This window comes from Loxodonta africana, chromosome 23 (assembly GCF_030014295.1).
Source record: "Loxodonta africana isolate mLoxAfr1 chromosome 23, mLoxAfr1.hap2, whole genome shotgun sequence".
NCBI classification, from domain to species: domain Eukaryota; kingdom Metazoa; phylum Chordata; class Mammalia; order Proboscidea; family Elephantidae; genus Loxodonta; species Loxodonta africana.
Window position 1 is genome coordinate 44,165,730 of NC_087364.1, and position 21,304 is coordinate 44,187,033.

The 21,304-nt window shown below is 38.2% G+C and overlaps 1 protein-coding gene across 2 annotated transcripts in view; it reads left to right on the top strand.

Moving 5' to 3' along the window:
- Positions 1–21,304, top strand: part of SERPINI1 (serpin family I member 1) — an 83,867-nt gene that overhangs the window by 32,132 nt on the left and 30,431 nt on the right. The window lies entirely within an intron of this gene.

The following is a 21,304-nucleotide window of genomic DNA, read 5'->3' on the forward strand; positions in this document are numbered from 1 at the left end:
TAGATATCTGAGGCTCCTCGTCTTCCTTTTGAAGTCTTTTTTCAAAAACCCTTCACTGGGCACAGGAAGCTTTCCTAATCTTTTTATTTAAAATTGGAGCACTCTTCCTTCTAATATCCATGTAATTATTTTATTTTCTGAATAAACTCTATCATAGGGGATTTTGAGTGTTTGAGTGTTTAATAGGCAAAAGAGATGTAGGTCTCCTTTACAAACAAATTGACAAGGAGGGGATGGTGTGGGAAAGGGGCCTGGGCTTAAGAGCCAGACCTGATTTACTCTCTGCTAACAATTATAGGGAGGCCTGGTGGCATCATCGTTAAGAGCCTGGCTGCTAACCAAAAGGATTGGCAGTTCGAATCCACAACCTCCTCCTCGGAAACCTGTGAGGCAATTCTACGCTGGCCTGTAGGGTCGTTGTGAGTTGGAATCGACTCCATGGTAACAGGTTTGGTTTAATGATTATAGAGGGTTAGCAAAAAAGAGGAAGACCCCCAACGATGTGGACTGACACAGTGGCTGCAACAATGGGCTCAAACATAGCAACGATTGTGAGGATGGCACAGGATCGGGGAGTGATTTGTTCTGTTGTACACAAGGGTCACAACGAGCCAGAACTGACGCAACAGCACCTAACAACAACAACAATGGTTATAAACTATATGGTTTTAAGCAGCCCATCCAAAGTCACTGAGTCTCAGTTTGCTCATCTATAAAGTGGGCATAATTATGCCTAAATCATTCACTCAGCATGTATTGAGAGTGGACTTGGGCCAAGCAGTGGGCTAGGTCTAGCCAGTGGTGAGTGAAACAGACGTGCTTCCTGTCCTCATGGAGCTTGCAGTCCAGGGAGGGGATAGCTATAAACAATGATCTTAGAAAGAATGGTAAATCACAGTCACTAGATTGTAAATGAATAAATGAGCTAGCTTGGAAAGTGCCTTGCTTATAATTAGTGCTCAGGTACGTCTTCCTCCCCATTCCTCTCACACCACGACTGCCTTTTTTTAGTCAGTCTTACTGACAGGCAGATCCTAGTTGTATCCTATCAACTTGTTTTTTGTTTTTTTTTTTAACCATCATCTGAAATATATCTTAAAAATAGACATAGCTGGGGCCCATGTCTAGGTTTTCTGATTTAGGAGGTAGGTAAGCCCCAGTCTCTGTATTCTGATGCAAAAGGCCCCACAGCATACACAGAAATGCTGATGTAGAGAAATAGTTTTATTGTCTCCCTTTTTAATGATAGGTTATAAAAACATGTCAAAGTCATGTCATTCTGAATGAATTATGCTCTCCCAGAAGCCGTTTAATATGGAATTTTTACCACGTATTTAATGGTCTTAATGATCCTTAGCAACCACACACAATATCTAATCATACCAGGCGCTAAATCTTAAAATAACTCACCCCCTGGAGGACACTTTTTGTTGTCTGATAGCTTTATTGCAAAAAACACTTGAAGAGTTTCAAAATGCTATCAATTTTAATGGCTAAAAAGTGAGGAACTTCAAAGGCACCACAACCCAAAAGAAAATTGACCTTATAGAGCCTTCCTGCCACAGATACTGAGGACAAAAACCAACAGATGGTAGTGTCTGCTGCTATTTATTAAGCCTTGTAGATTCAAATATGAGCATAATTTTTCTGTTAACATAATTATGCAAAATCAAATAATTTTGAAATATGACGTGTGGCCATGTTCTGGGACAATAGTCATAAATGTAAACCTTTGTAAGTAATTGTTCAGTTAAGTGTCTTACTTCTGACTCAGGATTAGTGAAAGGTGAAAAATCTGACTTGTGAGTTAAAAAAAAAAAAGCACACAAATGTGAATGTATTGTTTTTTAACAGTAATAGCACAGTTAGCTGCATCCAAGACGAAATTTGTTTATCCACCGTTGAGTTTTCTAGACAGCTGAAACTTACCCTATTAAACATTCCAATATTTCATTTTAGGTGGCTTCTATAGTTCTAAATATGTTATGCACGTCCATTGGGAAGTTACTGAACCAAGTGAGTTAATGTTTTTGAGATGGTTCAATGACATCGTCTTGAGTATCTAGCACTAAATGTAGTAATACCAGGATCTTCATAAGAAATGCCTGTATAGTTAATGGTCCCAGATTTTACAGCCTTATGTCTGATGTGCATAGCTTTTCCCCTTTTTGCTTCTTCTTCCTAAAGTCAGTGTGCCTGTCACTAGGAGCCACTCCTTCTTTTCTTTTTTTGTTTTTATTGCTAGAGATAGGAAAACAAAATAAATACAAGTCTGTACATTAGAATTGTATATAAAATCAAAATAAACATCCTGGGAGAGGGATGGAGGCCTGTCCCTCTGAATTGAGTATACAAGCATCAATACCAAAAGAGTATCTTTTTGAATTTTTATCTTTAACTAATTAAAGACCTTAAATTTTTGCTTGTTCTAGTTTTTCATTTGCATGCTGGATGACAGAAATCATCTGACATTGTGACCTTTGCATGAGTGAGTTGAAACCATAACACCCCAACCCTATAGATTATAGGCATGGTCTGTAACTTGTAAGACTTTACTACTTTTTGCCCCCGTCCATTATTTCCACAAGTCAAATGGCCTTAGAGTCATTCTCTAATATTAAGAATTTAGGTCTTTAAAAAAAATCGTTTTACATTTATCAGTCTGATAAATGACTAATGGTACTACAGTGTAGTCTTAATTAATAATTATGGAAACGTGTGACCGTGTTTTTATGTGTAAGAGCCATTTGTAATTACTTTCAGTGAAGTGTTTATTCATATCCTATTCACGGTATAGCCTATTTTTGTATTGGCTTTTTCTTGGTCTTATTGATTCTTAGATATCCTCTGTAGAGTAATTATCATTTCGCCTGTACTTCAGATTTTTCAGTTTGCCATTTGTCTTTTCACTTTGCTTATATATATTATTTTTTATTTCAGCATAGTCTATTTATTAGTCTTTTCTTTTATGCCTCCTGGGTCTTTGTCATACTTTGGTCTTTTCCAATTCAATATACATATCTAAATATATTATGCACATTATATATATACCATATGAAAAGATATATGTGTAAATATGTACATATATTTACATATGAATCTGTTAAAAAATATATAAAACCAAAAAAAACCTGTTGCAGTCAAATCAATTCTGACTCATAGAGACCCTAAAGGACAGAGTAGAACTGCCCTATAGTGTTTCCAAGGAGCGGCTGGTGGATTCGAACTGCCAACGTCTTATCAGCAGCTGAGCTCTTAACCATACTTCTTCCTGTAATTTTACAGTTTTTTTTTTTTTTTCACTTTTAACTTTCATCTATTTGGAATTTTATATTTGAAGTACAAGGTCTGCATTTATTTTTTTTATACATGGATATCCTGTTGTCACTTACTCAATAATTTCTCTTACCCCCTGATTTGAAATGCCATATATTATCATATATGAAATTTATTTCATACAACTCTATTTTAGTTAACTCTTTTTAACGTGTTTTAAGATCTCATGACTGTTCTTTCCCCCCAGAATTTTCCTTACTATTCTTCTTAATTTTTTTATACTCTTTAATTTTTTAGAATTAGCTTGTCTAATATTTTTAAAATTTCTATTTTTTACTGAAATTGCAATAAATGTACAGATTAATATAGGGATAACTGACATCTTTACAATATTCAATATTCCTGTCCAAAAGTAATAAGGGGCTCTGGTGGCACAATGGTTAAGCACTTAACTGCTACGTTGGTGGTTTGCACCCACCAGCTGCTCCACAGAAGACCTGACAATCTGTTCCCATGAAGATTATAGCCTAGGAAACCCTATGGAGCAGTTCTACTCTGTCTTTAGGGTCACTATAAGTCCGAGCAGATTTGAAGGCACACAACAGTACAACAACATCCAAGAATAATGTAGCACTTTCCATGTATCCTAGTCCTTTCCTATAGTTGTCTCATAATATCACGAATTATTTTTGTAGTTTGTTTTAGCCAGGATCGAAATGAAGTCCAGGCATTGCAATTTGTTGATAAGCCTCTCAAGTCTCTTTTAAGGCATCTGTCTCTCTCCCTCCCCCACTCTCAGTGTCCTTTTTTCCTGTGTTTTATTTGTTGAAACTAGTTCAGTTGTCCTGCAGAGTTTCCCACAGTCTGGATTTTGCTGACCTATATACCCGTGATGTTAACATGTTCACCTATTCATTTTTTGGCAAGAATACTACATAGGAGGTGGAGTATTCCAGCCTCTTCTGTATTCCTCAGTATCATTTTAATGTTTCTTTCATATAGATTTTTGTTTATTTCATTTTAAGTGTATTCCTAGGGTTTTTAAAATAATATCACTTCTGTGGAAGGCAATTTACACAATTTATCAAAATTACATGTACTTGTGTCTTTTGACCTAACAATTTAACGTCTAAGACTTTATCCTGCAGAGACAATTACACACCTGTGAAATGATGTATTTCTGAAATTAATCAAGGCAGCGTTATTTGTAATAGCTATAGATTGGAAATCATTTAAAGTTCTATTGGTAAGAGGATAATTTAGTAAATTATGTCATATCCATACAGTGAAATGCATGAAGCTGATAAAAAATGAAGCTCTGTACGTAATGATAGGAAATGTTTTCAAGATATGTTGTTAAATGAAAAAATGAGGGTGAAAACCAGTGTGTATAGTATGTATATTACCTTACAGTTTCTGTAAGAAAAGGGGAAATGCATGTACTACATATACAGGGTATCTCTGCAACGTAACACCAGTGGCTCCGCGGAGGGAAATTGGCTAGCTAAGGGACAAGGAATATGAGAAAGACCCTCTTCACTAGATGCCTGTTCATACTTTTTGAATTTTGTACTCTGTGAGTTATTACCTATTTGATTTTTTTAGTTAAAAGTTTAAGTCCTATAATGAAAGAAATTGTAGGTTAAGATTCCAGGTGCTATACGTTTAGAGCCTATCGTAGCGTTATTTGTAGAATCAGTATGTTAAAGGGAGGAAGTTTTCGTTAAAACCTTAAAGGATACCTCACCAGCAAGTAGGCCATCTAAAAACGAGACGGCTCTGTCTCGCACACACGCACGGTGTCGGAGCGCACACGCTGCACACGCGTTTGCACAGACACACTATTTAAGCAGTCAGTCTTATAGAGGAAAGTCCAGCGTTCAATAAGAGAAGCGGACCAGATGGCCTCTAAGCGCCATTCAATGGGAGCAACATGGCGTAATAAAAATAGCTTGGAATTTGAAGCCTTCAGGCAAAAGTTCAAATCCCCTTTCCACTCCTTAGTAAGCTATATGAATGGGGTGAAGTGTCTTAAACCTCCTAGGTCTTCATTTCTTTATCTACAAAATGCAAATACCTCCACCTCCACCTACATTCAGATTATTGTGCAGATTAGCAAAGATTTGTATTATGTCTAGATGCTAAGTCCATTAGCATCTAGGATTCCATGAATGAATTGGTCCTTGGGGGAGAAAATTGAGTTCAAAGGATATGTTTTATGGGAAGAATTTATTTTTTCATTTTGAAACTTAGATATTCCCATAATATTTCTGGATTTTATTAACAATTAATTCCCTGGATCTTCTAGCTCCCCGCCACTTCCATGTAGACTCCGCGGGCAGTGCTAGAAGTGAGAAAATGTGACAGCATATCCTGTCCTATTTGGGGAGCCTGTCTTCCACGGTTTTCTTGAGTTGAGCTTTGACTTTCATTTTTTTTCTTATTGGAGCTATAGAACTATATATTTAAATATAGATGTGTAGATCTGTTATAGTGTAAAATCTGTGAGGCTCATGGCAACCTGAGGCCCATGGATCAGTCATTCTCTGCAGGGCCAATTATCTGTATTTTTTTTAAAGTTAAGTCAAGAGAGCTGTTTCATTTTATTCTAATGTACTTAAGTTCTTATCTGCATGATTGGCTCTGACACATCTTGAATTCATAAAAATATTCTCTGAAATTTCTCTGGCACAACTAGCTTTCCCTTTTGATAATGCTTCAGACATGTAGCAAGCAGCCCAAAGTTAACAAAAACAATAAGCCGACATCCTTGCCTGCATTTCACCAAGATTCTTCTGAGCTCCTTCGGGCTAACTAATGAGGAGAGCTGTGAGCCTTAAGTGTTCCAGGGGCAGTGAGTGCTGGTGCTCATAGTGTATAAAATATCCTTCCCAGCTTACCTGTCCAATCATGGAAAAAGCCTTACGCTGCTATGTAAGGGGCTTGTTAAGAGACAATTTCCTATCAGTGAGGATTGCTAAACTTGGGACAAAATTCAGAAGAACATTATTAAATCCAATTCTATTTTAGTTATATAGTGCTGCTATAACAGAAATACCACAGGTGGACTGCTTTAACATAGAGAAATTTATCTCCTCACAGTAAAGTAGGCTAAAAGTCCAAATTCAGGGCTTCAAGTCCAGAAGAAGCCACTCTCTCTCTGTCAGCTCTGGAGGAAGGTCCTTCTTATCAGCCTTACCCTGGACTAAGAGTTTCTCTGTGCAGTAACCCCAGGTGCAAAGGACACGCTCCGCTCCCAGCACTGCTTTCTTGGTGGTATAAGGTCTCCCACTCTCTGCTAGCTTCCCTTTCCTTTTATCTGTTGTAAGAAAAAAGGTGGTACAGGCCACACCCCTGGGAAACTGTTTACATTGAATCAGAGATGTGACTTTAGCAAGGGTTTTACAATCCCAACCTAATCATCTTTAACATAAAATTACAATCACAAAATGGAGGACAACCACACAATACTGGGAATCGTGGTCTAAACAAGTTGACACATATTTTTTAGGGACACAATTTAATCCATGACAATTTCTCTCCAGGTCTTCGGAAAAAAAAAAAAAAAGGAGTGGTTGATTACTATAACCCTGTCTTATGGAGAAGTACAATACCTCCTCCAACATTTTTACCTACCCAACATTTACATTGGCTGATTTCCTTGATAAATGCTTCTACACATTTCCTAGAGCTGTTACTATATTTTAAACGTTGTTCTGAAAATCACAGGGGAGTATAACCAGAACCCTTTCATAGAGCCTTTTTATATCTACTTATGTTTTACTTGTTTGCCCACATTCTGCAATAAAAATTACAAGTTGCCTTTTCAGTCGTTAACAGTGATGAACAGGAAGAGGAAACCAAAGTTTCTTTTAGAAATCTCCCTATTGCAATATGTGTGGTAGCTTTATAAATAGATTTGACAGGTGGATATTTTTAGGTAGCATTAATGCAACATTAGCCAGCATCAAGATTTTTTTTTTTTTTAATTTCAAGTTTACGGGAGCATTAAGAAACTAAGCAGTAAAATTTTCTGACACATTCCTATTCTTTCTTACTTTCTCTTTCCGTATAGACTGTAAAGGACCATTTAAAAAGGAATGTATGTAATTTAATTTCCCCAGGGTGAAAGTATGTTTTGTGATTTTTTTTTTTTTTTTTTTTAACAAAGTGTCACTTAATTTAGGTTGGTGTTTTGTATCAATTAGTGTTTCTTCTGTTAGTTTCTAGCATTTCCAGACAAGGTGAATAGAAATAAGTTATTAGAGGAGATCATAAAGAAGAGCTTTCCCAGATTTCTAAATTAGTGTGCATTTTAAAAATATGACATAGTGTGACTTCTCAAAACGTTAAAACAGCTCTTTGAAATATAAGAAGCAAAATAGCATATAGAAGTTCTTATCTTCAGCCTGGCACACAGTAAATGGTCAATAAACAGTCAGTTAAAGCATACAAAGTTCCTGGTATTTGAGCAGTTTGACTTACAAAAATGGCAATTTCATAGGATCCAACCTAATTATAATATTCTTCCTTATTTACTTTGGTGTCAAGGTCCTGTTTGGACTCTTATAGTTGTTAGACAAAATAAGGAAGTAGCTTTGTGTGGCCTCAGAGACACTGGGGCAGACAGAACCTATGTATTTTACCTAATAGGAAAGTTTAGGGATGTCCTCAAATCCTCACTTACATATGATGATCTTATAAAATAAGGCAAGAGATTAAAACTCAAGGAACAAAATAGCATCTATGAGGGCTGACATTAGAGTGGGAAGTGACAGGAAAAAAAAAAAAGACAGAAGCCCTCTATAAATACAGCAATTCGGGGTGCTTTGGTACATGAGCAAACAGCCCTATACAATACTGTATTCTGTCAGGATATTACAATAGTACAATAACGTATTTATACTTCTGACTGTGCATTGTCAAGAACAGCTAAAAACCACCTCTGAATGCTCTAAAAGTCTTTCCGTGAATTTTTTTGTCTTTAAATATGTGTACTAAATAACCTCTGCTAATTTTACTTCATTCCCAGCCCCCCTGGATATACTCTGACACATGAATGATTGAGAATGAGTCATGCTATAACTCCCTCCATTAGCAATATAATTGAGAAGTGACCTTACATCTGTGTATCTTTAGATTTTCAGAGACAGCCAATTTTGAGAAACTTTATTACCTAGGAAACATATTAAGTGAAAAAATTAGAAAAGTCACTATTTTTAGTGCTCTAAATAAAAAGCTGAATGTCTCTTTGGACAATGCAGACCTGATACACGAAGGCTGATATCATGAAGGCAGGTCTTTTGTGTCACCCTGCCATTCCCATCTGTATCCCCAGCCCCTAGCACAGGGCCTGGTGCTTACTTGGCATAGACAAGTATTTATTGAATGAATAAATGAAATTCTGAGATATTTCACATATGAGTATTTTTTTAGAATCTATAATAATCATTAAACAACCTTTGTGCCCAAGAAGTTTTTCAGCACAAACTGCAGTTTCCTCACCTGTAAAATAAGGATTTTACAAAACTTTCCAGCATAAAAGTTCCACAGTCTTTTGAACAGCCAAAAAGGCTGAAGCAAGCCATCAGTAGGGGTTTCTTATAGATTTCTTAATGGGTAAACTAAGAGCTTAATTGTGTTCATGAGGAACCTGTGCATGGATAAAGAGGCAGTTGTTTGGACAGAACAAGGGGATACTGTGTGGTTTAATGCCAGGAAAGGTGTGCATCAGGGTTGTAGCCTCTCACCATACCTATTCAATCTGTATGCTGAGCAAATAATCCGAAAAGCTGGGCTATATGAAGAAGAACGGCACATCAGGATTGGTGGAAGACTCATTAACAACCTGCATTATGAGATGGCACAACCTTGCTTGCTGAAAGTGAAGAAAACTTGAAGCACTTACTGAAGAAGATCAAAGACCACAGCCTTCAGTATGGATTGCTCCTCAACATAAAGAACACAAAAATCTTCACAACTGGACCAATAAGCAACATCATGATAAATGGAGAAAAGATTGAAGTTGTCAAGGATTTCGTTTTACTTGGATCCACAATGAACACCCATGGAAGCAGCAATCAAGAAATCAAAAGACACATTGCATTGGGCAAATTGGCTGCAAAAGACCTCTTTAAAGGTGTCGCCTATGAAGACTAAGGTGCGCCTGACCCAAGCCATGGTATTTTCGTTGCGTCATATGCTTGCGAAAGCTGGACAATGAGGAAGACAGAAGAAGAATCAATGCTTTTGAATTGCGGTGTTGGTGAAGAATATTGAATATACCATGGACTGCCAAAAGAATGAACAACCCTGTCTTGGAAGAAGCACAACTGGAATGCTTCTTAGAAGCAAGGATGGTGAGACTATGTCTTATGTACTTTGGACATGTCAGGAGAGGTCAGTCCCTGGGGAAGGACATCATGCTTGGTAAAGCACAGGGTCAATGAGGAAGAGGAAGACCCTCAACAAGATAGACTGACACAGTGGCTGCAACCATGGGCTCAAGCATAACGATGATTGTGGGCATAGTGCAGGACTGGGCAGTATTTCGTTCCGTTGTGCATAGGGTCACTATAAGTCAGGACCAACTCAAGGACACCTAACAACAACAACAAACTAAGAGCGTTAATGCCTGGCTTACTTCCAAAATGGCCTTGGGCCACCTATAACCTTGATTGATAAAGAATTCTTACCCATCTCTGAAACTACTTACTGATTTTTGCCTTAGGGCTTGTTTGTAACATGTTTCACTGTCATGACAGAAATCAGAGGAAGTACAAATTCTCCCCATTGTGCCAGAGAAAACTATTCATAACCATTTCATGAAAAGCCCAAATCACATTTCCAGTAGGGCTGGGGACGTGCCAGCTCACTGGATTTTATTGGCATTGACTTTATTTTCTCCATTAATCACCCGGCTTTAAATAAAAGCCTTTGGAATTCCAAAATGATTCTGTTTATCATTTGAGATCTCCTGAAGAAAGACAGTATGTTTTAAATAGAAATATCTTAGGTAAGGAGATATGTCTTGTAGGGCTCATGCTGCTGATTTTCCTCCACTTCTGTTTTAAACGCTTGTATTATGGATCATTTGGTGAAGAACCAATGTAATGAAAAGTCAATCTTTTTAGCCTGCTTTTAACTGTGCACTGTTTAATATGGTAGCCACTAGCCACACACAGGAAACACTGATGGCATAGTGATTAAGAGCTATGTCTGCTAACCAAAAGATCGGCAGTTCGAATCCACCAGGCACTCCTTGGAAACTCAGTGGGGCAGTTCTACTCTGTCCTGTAGCGTTGCTGTGAGCTGGAATTGACTTGATGGCAGTGGGTTTGGGTTTTTTTTTTTTTTTTTTGGATGCAGAGGAATTCAGACTTCATATTTATATATTTAGAACTTCTTGGGAGTTTTGGCACCACATCTTTCCTCAGTTGTTTGTCAACATCTCCAGGATTGTTCAGTCCCTAAATGGGCACGGGGAAGCATAGATTCTTCAGACACAAGCTTCCTCTTGGGTGCATGCAAAATACCCTAGAATTTTAAAATGGGTGGCACAGCCAGCTCAGCACAGCTGCTGTGATTTGTAAGTCCAAGCCACAGGGTTCTGCCAAATCATTTTGGATATCACTGGTACAGTACTGCATCAGTCTCCAAGGTCTGCCATAACAAATTATCAAAAACTGAGTAACTTAAAACAATAGAAATTTATTCTCTCGTGGTACTGGAGGCTAAAAGCCTAAAATCAAGATGTCGACAGGGTTGGTTCCTTCAAGAGGTTCGAGGGAAAAATTCTTCCATGCCTCTCTCCTAGCTGCTGGTGGTTGCCACCTGTTATGGATTGAATTGTGTCCCCCCCCCACCCCCACAAAAAAAGATTTTTCAAGCTGTTACTTGTGAATGTGACCTTGTTTGGAAATAGTTTTGCAGATGTAATTTGTTAAATTAAGATGAAATCACGGGGGAGTATGGTGACCCCTAAGTCCAATATGATGGACATCCTTGTAAGAAGAGAAGAGACACAGACACAGAGAGAACACCATGTGAAGACACGTGGGGAAAACGCCATGTGAGGACACACAGGGAGAACATCATGTGAGAGTAGGGGCAGAGACTTCACATGGTTTTTCCCCGTGTGTCTTCACATGGCCTTCTTATAAGGATGACAGTCATTGGATTGAGGACCCAACCTAATCAAAGAAAACCTCATCTTAAGTAATTACATCTGCCATGGCCATGTTTTCAAATAAGGTTAGATTTTGAGTTTTCTGTTGGACATGAATTTCTTTTTTTTTTTTTTTTGGTGGAGGGTGCTATTTAACCTAGTACAAGTATTAAATCAACCAGTAATTAAGTAACAGTAATTACAAAAGAACTAAAATTCTAGTCGTTCCTGCTCTGATCAAGGAGCCCTGGTGGCGCAATGGTTAAACACTTGGCTGTTAACTGAAAGGTTGGCAGTTTGAATCCACCAGCCATTCCAAGGGAGAAAGATGTGGCAATCTGCTTCTGTAAAGATTACAGCCTCAGAAGCTCTATGGGGCAGTTCTATTCTGTCCTATGGTGTTGCTATGAGTCGCAATTATCCTATGAAAATAAATATTTTTTGAAATAAAAATTTCTAACTTTAAGAACTTAAAAACTCAGTTACTAGACCTGTTATAGGATAACTGCATTTTTAAAAGGTTATAACCATGACTCTCATACAAATATAAAATGAGTATGTGTCAAAAAATCCAAAAAGCAAACAAATATATAAGCCATGAGGAATATCTAAGTACATTTGCTTAATAGATACAAACCTGGTCAATACCCACAGAGCAATGATGGATTGCATTCTACCAGACAAAATATGTATTTTATGGACAAGAATTCTTTGTATTTTCTACCACTTAGGGAAATATAAAATTGTTCAAAGACAATGAAAGGCCCCAAACCTGTGGTATCAGATAACCCAGAAAGGTACGTTTTCAGCGATTTGTTGTTTTCCAGTGGAGACGCCCACTAATCATTTTAGTCTATTTCAAAATCTTCCATAATTTTTCATCATACATTAAATCTTTATAGATTGCTTTTTCCATGGTTCCCCCCCTTTGATTTAACTGGCCATTTCCTTAAGCTCACCTTGTTTGAGGGATACCTGAACTTTCCCTTTTGCTTCATTCGATAAAACAGGAGAAAACCATAAACATGTATCCTAGTGAAAACTACAAGTTAAAAGAGCACATTAAGAAGGCTGGAGGTATAGGCAAAAAAAAAAAAAAAAAAAAGGATTAAATAGTTTATGTGACAATTTCTCAGATATTGTGACTACAGAATTGAACCTCTTTGTATTACCTTATTTCCTTGGTTCTGACTGACACCCTTGGCTTTAAGAGGCATCTCAATGTGATAACACCTTTTTGGGAGATAGAAAGAAAAGGAAAAAAAGTGTATTTCTTATTTAAAAAAAAAAAATAGCACAAAGGAGTGTATGTATTCATATCATTGCATATTATTTCTTCAGCAACCAAAAGCTTAAGTCTAAGCCTTTGTAACATTCTTCTGAATTACTGTTGGCCTTCATTTGTCTCACATATAAAATGATACATTTCATAAAGCATTTACTGATCAAACCCTTTTTTAGCTCCTTTGATTGAAAATATAATCTTAAAACATTTCAAAGAATACTGGGGTATTCTCCGCATTTCCCATTTGATTGATCGAGCACTCCACCCCCACATCTTTGCCCTCCAACACACTCCAATTTATTATATACCACTGGAGGTTATACAGCTAATTTTGAAAGTTATTGAGAAATTTTCGACAGCTTAGCACACAAGCAGTAATCCTTCAGAAAGCATGTATGTATCGCTCACTTTCCCGGGCTTTAGAAAATACTGTGCTTTATTTTGTGAGATTTGGCAAATTCTTTTGCCTTTAATTGCAGTGCTTGGCATCCAACAGACTTTTTTTTGTGTGTGTATCCCAATGACAAAAGATTTATCCACTTGTATAGATTTATTTACTTGCATGTGTCTTCTATTCTTGGGTCCTTTATAAAGCATTTGGTTGTTGGTTTACAAGAAAATAAGTTGGTTAATTTCTTTAGTGATGAATAGCTGCATCCCTTACCATAAATTTACATCCTTTGGTACCTTTCTGTTGTCTTCTGCACACATGGTACTTTTTCTTTTTAATGCTGCCCCCATGGTACAGTCCTATTGAGGACAATTCAAGAACCAAAATTAAGAAAAAACACAACTGTGTGAGGCAGGACTAATGAAAATAACTCAACTGAGGGAAAAATAATAACTGAAGAGTCCACACCTGTCCAGGGTATGACACTTTCACATGAAATTACAACTGTCTCACAGCATCTCTCTCTGCCTGATGACTAGCAGATTTCTTTTGTATATATATATATATATTAATTTTGATGAGAATGCACAGCAGAACATACACTCATTCATCAATTTCTACACAATTCAGTAACATTGGTTACATTCTTTACCTTATATCACATTCTGTCTCTACCCATGTTTTTTCACCACCATTGACGTGGACTCACTATTCCCTAAACATCTCATCTGTGCTTTAGAGTTACTGTTGACAATTTGATCACATATAGATAGTTCTTTAGAAGAGTGCAATGGTCATGGCAAACATTCCTTACTAATTTAGCTAAACAGTTGTTTAGTTTAAAGACGACTTCAGGGGATAATTTTGATTCATGTTTGATGGTTTTCTCAGAACAATGGATTTGGGGGTTCCTCCATACGCAATAGGCCCAGTAAGTCAGAACTCTAAGAATTTGAAATTCTGTTCCAAATTTCCCCCTTTTGATGAGGATGCAGCTATTATTCCTTGATCAAAACATTCAGTAATGGTAGCTAGGCACCATCCAGTTCTTCTGGTCTCACGGCTAAGGAGGCAGTAGTTCAAGGAGATAGTTAGATCTGTGGTCTAATTAATTTTCCAATTCCTAGGTCTCCTTCTTCCTCTAGCAGAATTCTTTGGATGTTGATCATAAAATTTATCCTGATTTCAGAAAAGTTAAGATTGAAGGAGGGAGAGTTAGAAGAACACCATACATTTTCTAATTGAGGAAATTTGCTAAATTAAGCAGTGCAGATTGTTTTACACAGTACTTTGGCTCCTTTTCTTTGACGAATTCTTTAACACATTTACCAGCTTCATTGCCACTGATCTAACTTGACCCTTAATTTCAGTAATTTAGGAAACAAAGGCCTGGAGATTTCAACTTATTTTGTTCCAACTTGTCACAGAGTAGTTAGTGCTAAACAAAATTAGAGCAGCGGTTTCCAAACACCCAGTGCCTGGACATAAGAAAATTTTCACTGATCTATGGCAAAATGAAAAAAAAAAGAGAGAGAATCTTCCACAAGTTTAAATATATTCATGTTAAAGAACTGTCTTGTTTTCACATAGTAGTGTTCAATCTTTTATATATTTGTAGAAGCATTGCTTTTGGTAACTCCTCATGTTAAAGTTTTAAAAAGTAAAGGTGTCCCTTTGAAGACCAAGTGCACCTTACCCAAGCCATGGTATTTTCAGTTGCCTCATATGCATGCGAAAATAGGGCAATGAATAAGGAAGAATTGAAGAAGAATTGATGCCTTTGAATTACAGTGTTGGTGAAGAATATTGAATATACCATGGACTGCCAGAAGAATGAAAAAATCTGTCTTGGAAGAATGCCCTTCGGCAGTGAGGATGGTGAGACTTTATCTCACGTACTTTAGACATGTTATCAAGAGGGACCAGTCCCTGGAGAAGGACATTATGCCTGGTAAAGTAGAGGGTCAGCAAAAAAGAGGAAGACCCTCAAGAAAATGAATTGACACAGGGCTCAGACATAGCAACGATTGTGAGGATGGCGCAGGACCAGACAGTGTTTTGTTCTATTGTGCATAGGGTCGCTATGAGTCAGAACCAACTTAAAGGCAGCTAACAACAACTCCCCAAGTTCTTATATGACAAAATAAAAATCTAGCAATCCTATGTTGATTACCTCAATAAAAAAAAATTACTGGTCATTTACATACAAAAGCCTGGGAATTAAGAGGCTAGGTGGCTTCTAATTCAGTGCAGTTTTACATTATACATTTTTCCTATGCTATTTCCTATGGCTTTATGGGATTGAAGGGATAGTTTGCTGGAGAAAGGACCTTCCTCAGCCATTTTTCCTCAGCCGCTAAATAGCATCTCTTTTTTTCTCTCAACTCACAACTATGAGGTTTTAAAGTATTTTTTAAAATTTCAGTAATTGAGTTATCAAAAAAAGCAACAAGATGCATTTATGAACAGCCAAGCACTGCGTAAGATTAACTACAAGGGAGGTTTTTAAAAAACTATATTTTATTAAGTTGGTTTTTAGTTTTATGATTCCTCATACCTCACTTAGAAGAAGATTTAGTTCCCAGAGCTGTTTTAATCAAGTGTTTTCGAAAATATTAGACACATACATACACACATACCACACACACACACATAGACACACACAACCAAACCCCCACTGGCAATAAGGAGGAGAAATGCAAGAATTAATGGTAGTTTATTCATAGTTCACCTATTTCTACCTTTTCTAGTACAACGGCACTATCTACTACTATTCTGGTACCACAGCACCTTGTTGTTTTTATATAAAGGCATTTTGTTCAGTAGCTTGAAAACAGTGAACCTGCAAAGTAGTGCTCCATGTGAGAGAAGCTCATTTTGCAACGTGTTGATTATTACGATCAATGATGGGGCCCTGCCACTTTGTAGACTAGAGGTAATATGGTAACATTTCAATACCGCCTCATGTGATTTTTCAAGGTGGTATCCTTGTTTGTCAATGCATCACATGCCCAGCCATTGCATTGTGCCAGCAGTTGTTTCAGTGCCACTTTGTCAGGCTGGAAACATAGTATCAGACTCAATGAGGAAACAGTTTACCAAAGGGAATAAAAAATGGAAATGAGCTACTACCTGTGAGCTTAGATTAAATTAGCCTCAAGCAGGTATTCATGCTGTTCCTTCTAAAGCAGCATCATGGGCCTTTACATCTCAAACTATATTAATTCAATAATTATTTATTTGGCAACTACTATGTGTAATGTGGAGCCCTGGTGGCACAGTGGCTAAGAGTTTGGCTGCTAACCAAAAGGTCGGCAGTTCAAATCCACCAGCCACTCCTTGGAAACCCTATGGAGCAGTTCTACTCTGTCCTCTAGGGCCACTATGAGTCGGACTTGATGGCAACAGGCATTACTGGTGCCTATTCTGCTTATTCTAAGATCTACAAAAATGAATGCACTTCCATTTATGGAATAGGCCTATGACATAATTCTTTACAAAGAAGGTAGCAGTGGTGTGTGCTCAGAGACATAGAGGTAAACTGTGCCAGGACTTCAGAGGATGAGAAATGGAATTGAAGGAAATAGAATTGGAGCAGAACCTTGAGAAATGGTTAGGATTTGAATATATAGAATTGCTCTGAGGTAGTCCCAGAAAGAGAGCCACACAAGGCAGCAACAGACCAGGGAAATTCTGGGATAAGTATTAAAAAGGAAGTGTGGTTGGATTCACAGGATCCATGAAGGAGAGCATGTTTTGCTGGGTCAGATGCAGAGGGTTATGTTCAAGACTAACAAGTTCAGGCTTTATTCTGTATGCATTAGGGAGCTCTTAGAGTTTTGTAAGTATGTGACTAAGCTGTTCAAGACAATTCATCTGGAGGCTGCCAATGAGTTGGATTGAAGAGGGAAGTAACCAGGGCTTCAGAGAATGGCTGGGAGCCATGGGCAGTCCTCCTTGAGAGTGGGAGAGATGCTAGAAAGGCAGGATGCAATAAGTGATGACAGTTTGTTGAACTTGAAGGGAAAAGAGATGGAGAGGAGTCATAGATTTTAGTATTTTAAGTAAAGAGTGGGTTTGAAAGATAAGGATTTATGTTTGAGCCACCTTGAATTTGAAGTGCTGGCAGAAGTCAGAGACTAAATAAATATCCCAAGAAGAATTAGCTATGCACATTTAGAAATTAAGATGAAAATAACGCCAGAGCTAGAATTTTCTTATTTGGGAACAGTTTCAATGGGAATAATAATTGAAGTATCTTTGTTTTGAGAGGAGTTCACCAACAGGAGTGTGAAGAATATTATAGAGAAGGCAGGAGGGCCAAGAATAGAGAATACCTAAACCTAGAAGATAGAAGGGAGAAAGGATATCACCCCTCCTGGCCTCCCTTGCCCAGTTCCCCCCTGCAAAAAAAGAAAAGAAAAGAAACTCTCAAAAGAAGTAGTCAGAGATGGAGGGGGGATGGGAAGGGAGGCTGGTCACCAGGAAGGCTGGACCAGGCATGCAGAGGTAGTTTTCGTTGCAGTCTGGAAATTTTGCCTTCAAAAAGAGGAAAGATCGCTTACCTATGGTTAAGTATATGTATTTCCAGAACAGAGTTCTTTAAATCTTTACTAAACTATTTGCTGAGTGGCCCACTCCCACTATTCACAGCCACCAGACCAAAACTAATTGCCGTCGTGTTGGTTTTGACTTATGATTACCCTATGTGCATCAGAGTAGAACTGTGCTCCACAGGGTTTTCAATGGCTGATTTTTTGGAAGTAGCTTACCAGGTGCCTCTGAGTGGATTTGAAACTCCAACCTATGTGACCTATTTCTCAACACCCTGAAAAGAGCTCTCTCCCACAAACATATGGGTTCTCCTTTCGGAAGTCCTCCAGGAGCCTAAGGATGCATTAGTGATTTTGACATCTGTTTCCGCCAGTAGGAGTCCTTGGGCAGTGCAAATGGTTAACATGCTCAGCTACTAACCAAAGGTTGGAGATTTGAGTCCAACCAGAGGTGCCATCAAAGAAAGGCCTAGCAATCTACTTCTGAAAAGTCAGCCATTGAAAACCCGACGAACATGGAGTTGCCATGAGTTGGAATCGACTCAAAGGCAAGTAGTTATTGGTTTCCCCCAGTAAGGGAACCCTGCAGAGCTGCGGGTCCATTAGGGACTCTGCTTCTTTCTGCATCTGGACCATCTGCTGTAGACCAAGCCTTTGTAACCTGAGGTCAGTATTTATCCTGACCAGTGAATGTAATTTTCTATGATCCATGAAATAAAAAATTGCCATCGAGTTGATTCCAACTCATAGCGACCCTATAGGACAGAGTAGAGCTACCCCTGTAGGGTTTCCAAGGAGCAGGTGGTGTATTTGAACTGCCGACCTTTTGGTTAGCAGTCAAACGCTTAAGCACTGCCATCAGGGCTCTGTGATCCATGTAAGTACAGTACATTTTCCTGAAGGGATGATTTACCCTTCTCCTGATTCTTAAAAGGATTCTTTTCTTAAAAAGATAAGAACCACTATTATAGATCATACACTCTTGCACAATAATGTGAGTTCCTTGAGGACAAGGGCCTGTCCTTATATATTTCGGTATCTTCATGGTACCTCAGTCAATCTTGGCTGAATGAATGGCTAATGGTGGTACATTACATGAGTCAATAAAAAAAGGAAACATAAAATACTCAATTTGGCTCGGTAGCCACTCATTTGACTGAGAAAATAGACATTCTTAGGAAATATACATTGATATTCTTTGATAACAATGCCCTTTATTAGTATGTCTTGTAGCTTAAAATGAGAGCTTCACATACCCTATCTCATTTAATTCTTTAACAATCTTAGGGAATAGGGATTAGTATCCTTATTTTACAGATGAGGTAGGTAAAGCTGAGAGAATGCCTGTGATGTGCCAAAGGTAATGCACATTTAAACATCAGACCTGGGACTTGAATCCAAGCTTTTGACCTGCAAGTCTCATATCTTCTCACTTTATCCAAGGACTGCAAATACAGTTTATGTGGTTAAGGCCCTGTGTGGATGACCTGGGTTCCAGTCCTGGCTCTAGCACTTACTATGTGACCATTTTTAAATTGGGGGCAATAAAAGTTCCTACTTGCCAGGTTGTTGCAAAGTTTAAATAAGACATTCCTTATAAGTACTCAACAAATGCTAGCTATCATTATCATCTAAAGGTGCATTCATTCTAAACAAAAATAAAAATACCTGCTAACATAATAGGTTCACGGGTGGCCCAGGTGGTTTGTGACCAGTCGCTAACCTAAAGGTTGGCAGTTCAAACCCATCCAGCAGTGCCACAGAAGAAAGGCCTGGCAATTTGCTTCTGTAAAGGTTACAACCAAGAAAATCCTATGGAGACACTCTACTTTGTAATGCATGGGATCGCCATGAGTTGGAATCAACTTGATGGCAATGGGATAGAATGAGCATAATAGTCTTAACCTTGTCTTCTGGAAGGCTTATTGGTTGGCAATGGGTCGATTTTTGTTTTATATGAAGGAAATCTTCTTATTAGCCTGAAATTTGATACTCATGTTAAATGCAGTGGTTCCCAATTAGTCCATTTTTTTATGCTATTGACTGACAGGTACATCTATCATATAATGAATTTAATTTCTTGATCTTATACCAGATAACATTAAATGACAGCAGTGAGGCTCACGTTTGGGTTTTTATAGGGTAGAAGTTAGATGGTATGTCAGCCATCAGTGTAGTATAGCAAGTAAGGGCATGAGCTTTTGAATCTGACTTGGATTTAAATTCCACTGCATAGTATCACTTCCTAAATATTAAATACTGAATATCTCTTAAGTTCCCTTTCAACATAAAAGGGTAACAGCTAAATCTCCACCTGAATCTAGACAGAGAAAGCTCTATCTCTTAGACTTTCCACTTTTCTTGGAATTCTCTGCTCCACCTAGCCTGGAGCATCCATGAGGAAGTGAGAATGACACAGCAGCAGCAACCTCCCAACAGTGGCCAAAGTCAAAGTCGGTAGACATTCCGGGCCGCAGTGCTCTCAGCACCTGGCCCCTGTCCCAATGCTTCATGCACAACAGACGCTGTTCTGCAGCGGTGCACTTGGTCTCCCGTTAGCAGCCGTCATTTGCCTTCTCACAACCCCACTTGTGAGAGTGCATATTTATATATAGGCTGAGCCATAGTGTCATAAACTGAGAATTCTTTATGAAAGGAAAAAAAAAAAACCTTGGAACTTCTCAGACGAAAAATTGATGCTTTCGCAATTCCCTGAAATTGACATTACAGGTATTACAGGACTGATTGGAACTTTCTGACTCAAAAGCCTGTTGGAAATGCACTGCTCTTAAGTTAAATGTGTATGCACTCTGTTGATTGAGTAATGGACTGTTGATGCCTGCTCCCAATTAAAATACAATTTTCCAAATGCGTTTGCTCAATATCACTTTGCAGGCTGTTTTAATGATTTTTTTTTTTTTTTTTAAAGATCAAGAACAAGTGAGTTCCTTAATTGTTGAAATAGACAGTTTAGCTTTCCAGGCCTGCAGTGATAAATAAAGTTCAAGAATACAAGGACAAGAGGAAACCCTGTCACCACTGTCTGCCAGTCAAGCTGTCTGTGCAGAGACAGGGCTTCTGGAATATTGGCATGCTGAGAGGAAGAAATATTGTTATTCAGAGATATCTGGGCACAGACACTGCCTTCTCCTCCTAAGAGAAAATGGGGCCTTGTTGCCGTTCAATTTGGTTCAAGAGCCAGATGAGTCTGATATTTAGAAATATCCTTGTAATTACCAGTTTGTTGCTGGAGTAGTAATATAAACCTGAGTATAAAAGGGCAGTGCTGTAGCCAGAATTCAGCTTCACTCTCAACTCTGGCAGGAGACTCCTCCCTGCCCAGAGGTCATCCCTGGGAGCAGCAGCCTCACAGGGAACCAGCATGGATGGGAACACCCACAAGGATGCGCCGAGTCTGCTCCTCATCTGGGTCACCACTTCCTGCGAATTCTGTAGCCTAGATTGGATAAATTGGGACCTGTGGCACATGTGTGTCTGATCTCTTCCCACCAGTTGGTAATCCAGCTGCAAAAGGCATTAATTTTATCAATTGAAATAAATGGATAAAACAGCATTTTTCAAATGCCTTCATTTGCTAGTTCATGTTTAGCCACATAAATATTCTCTGATTT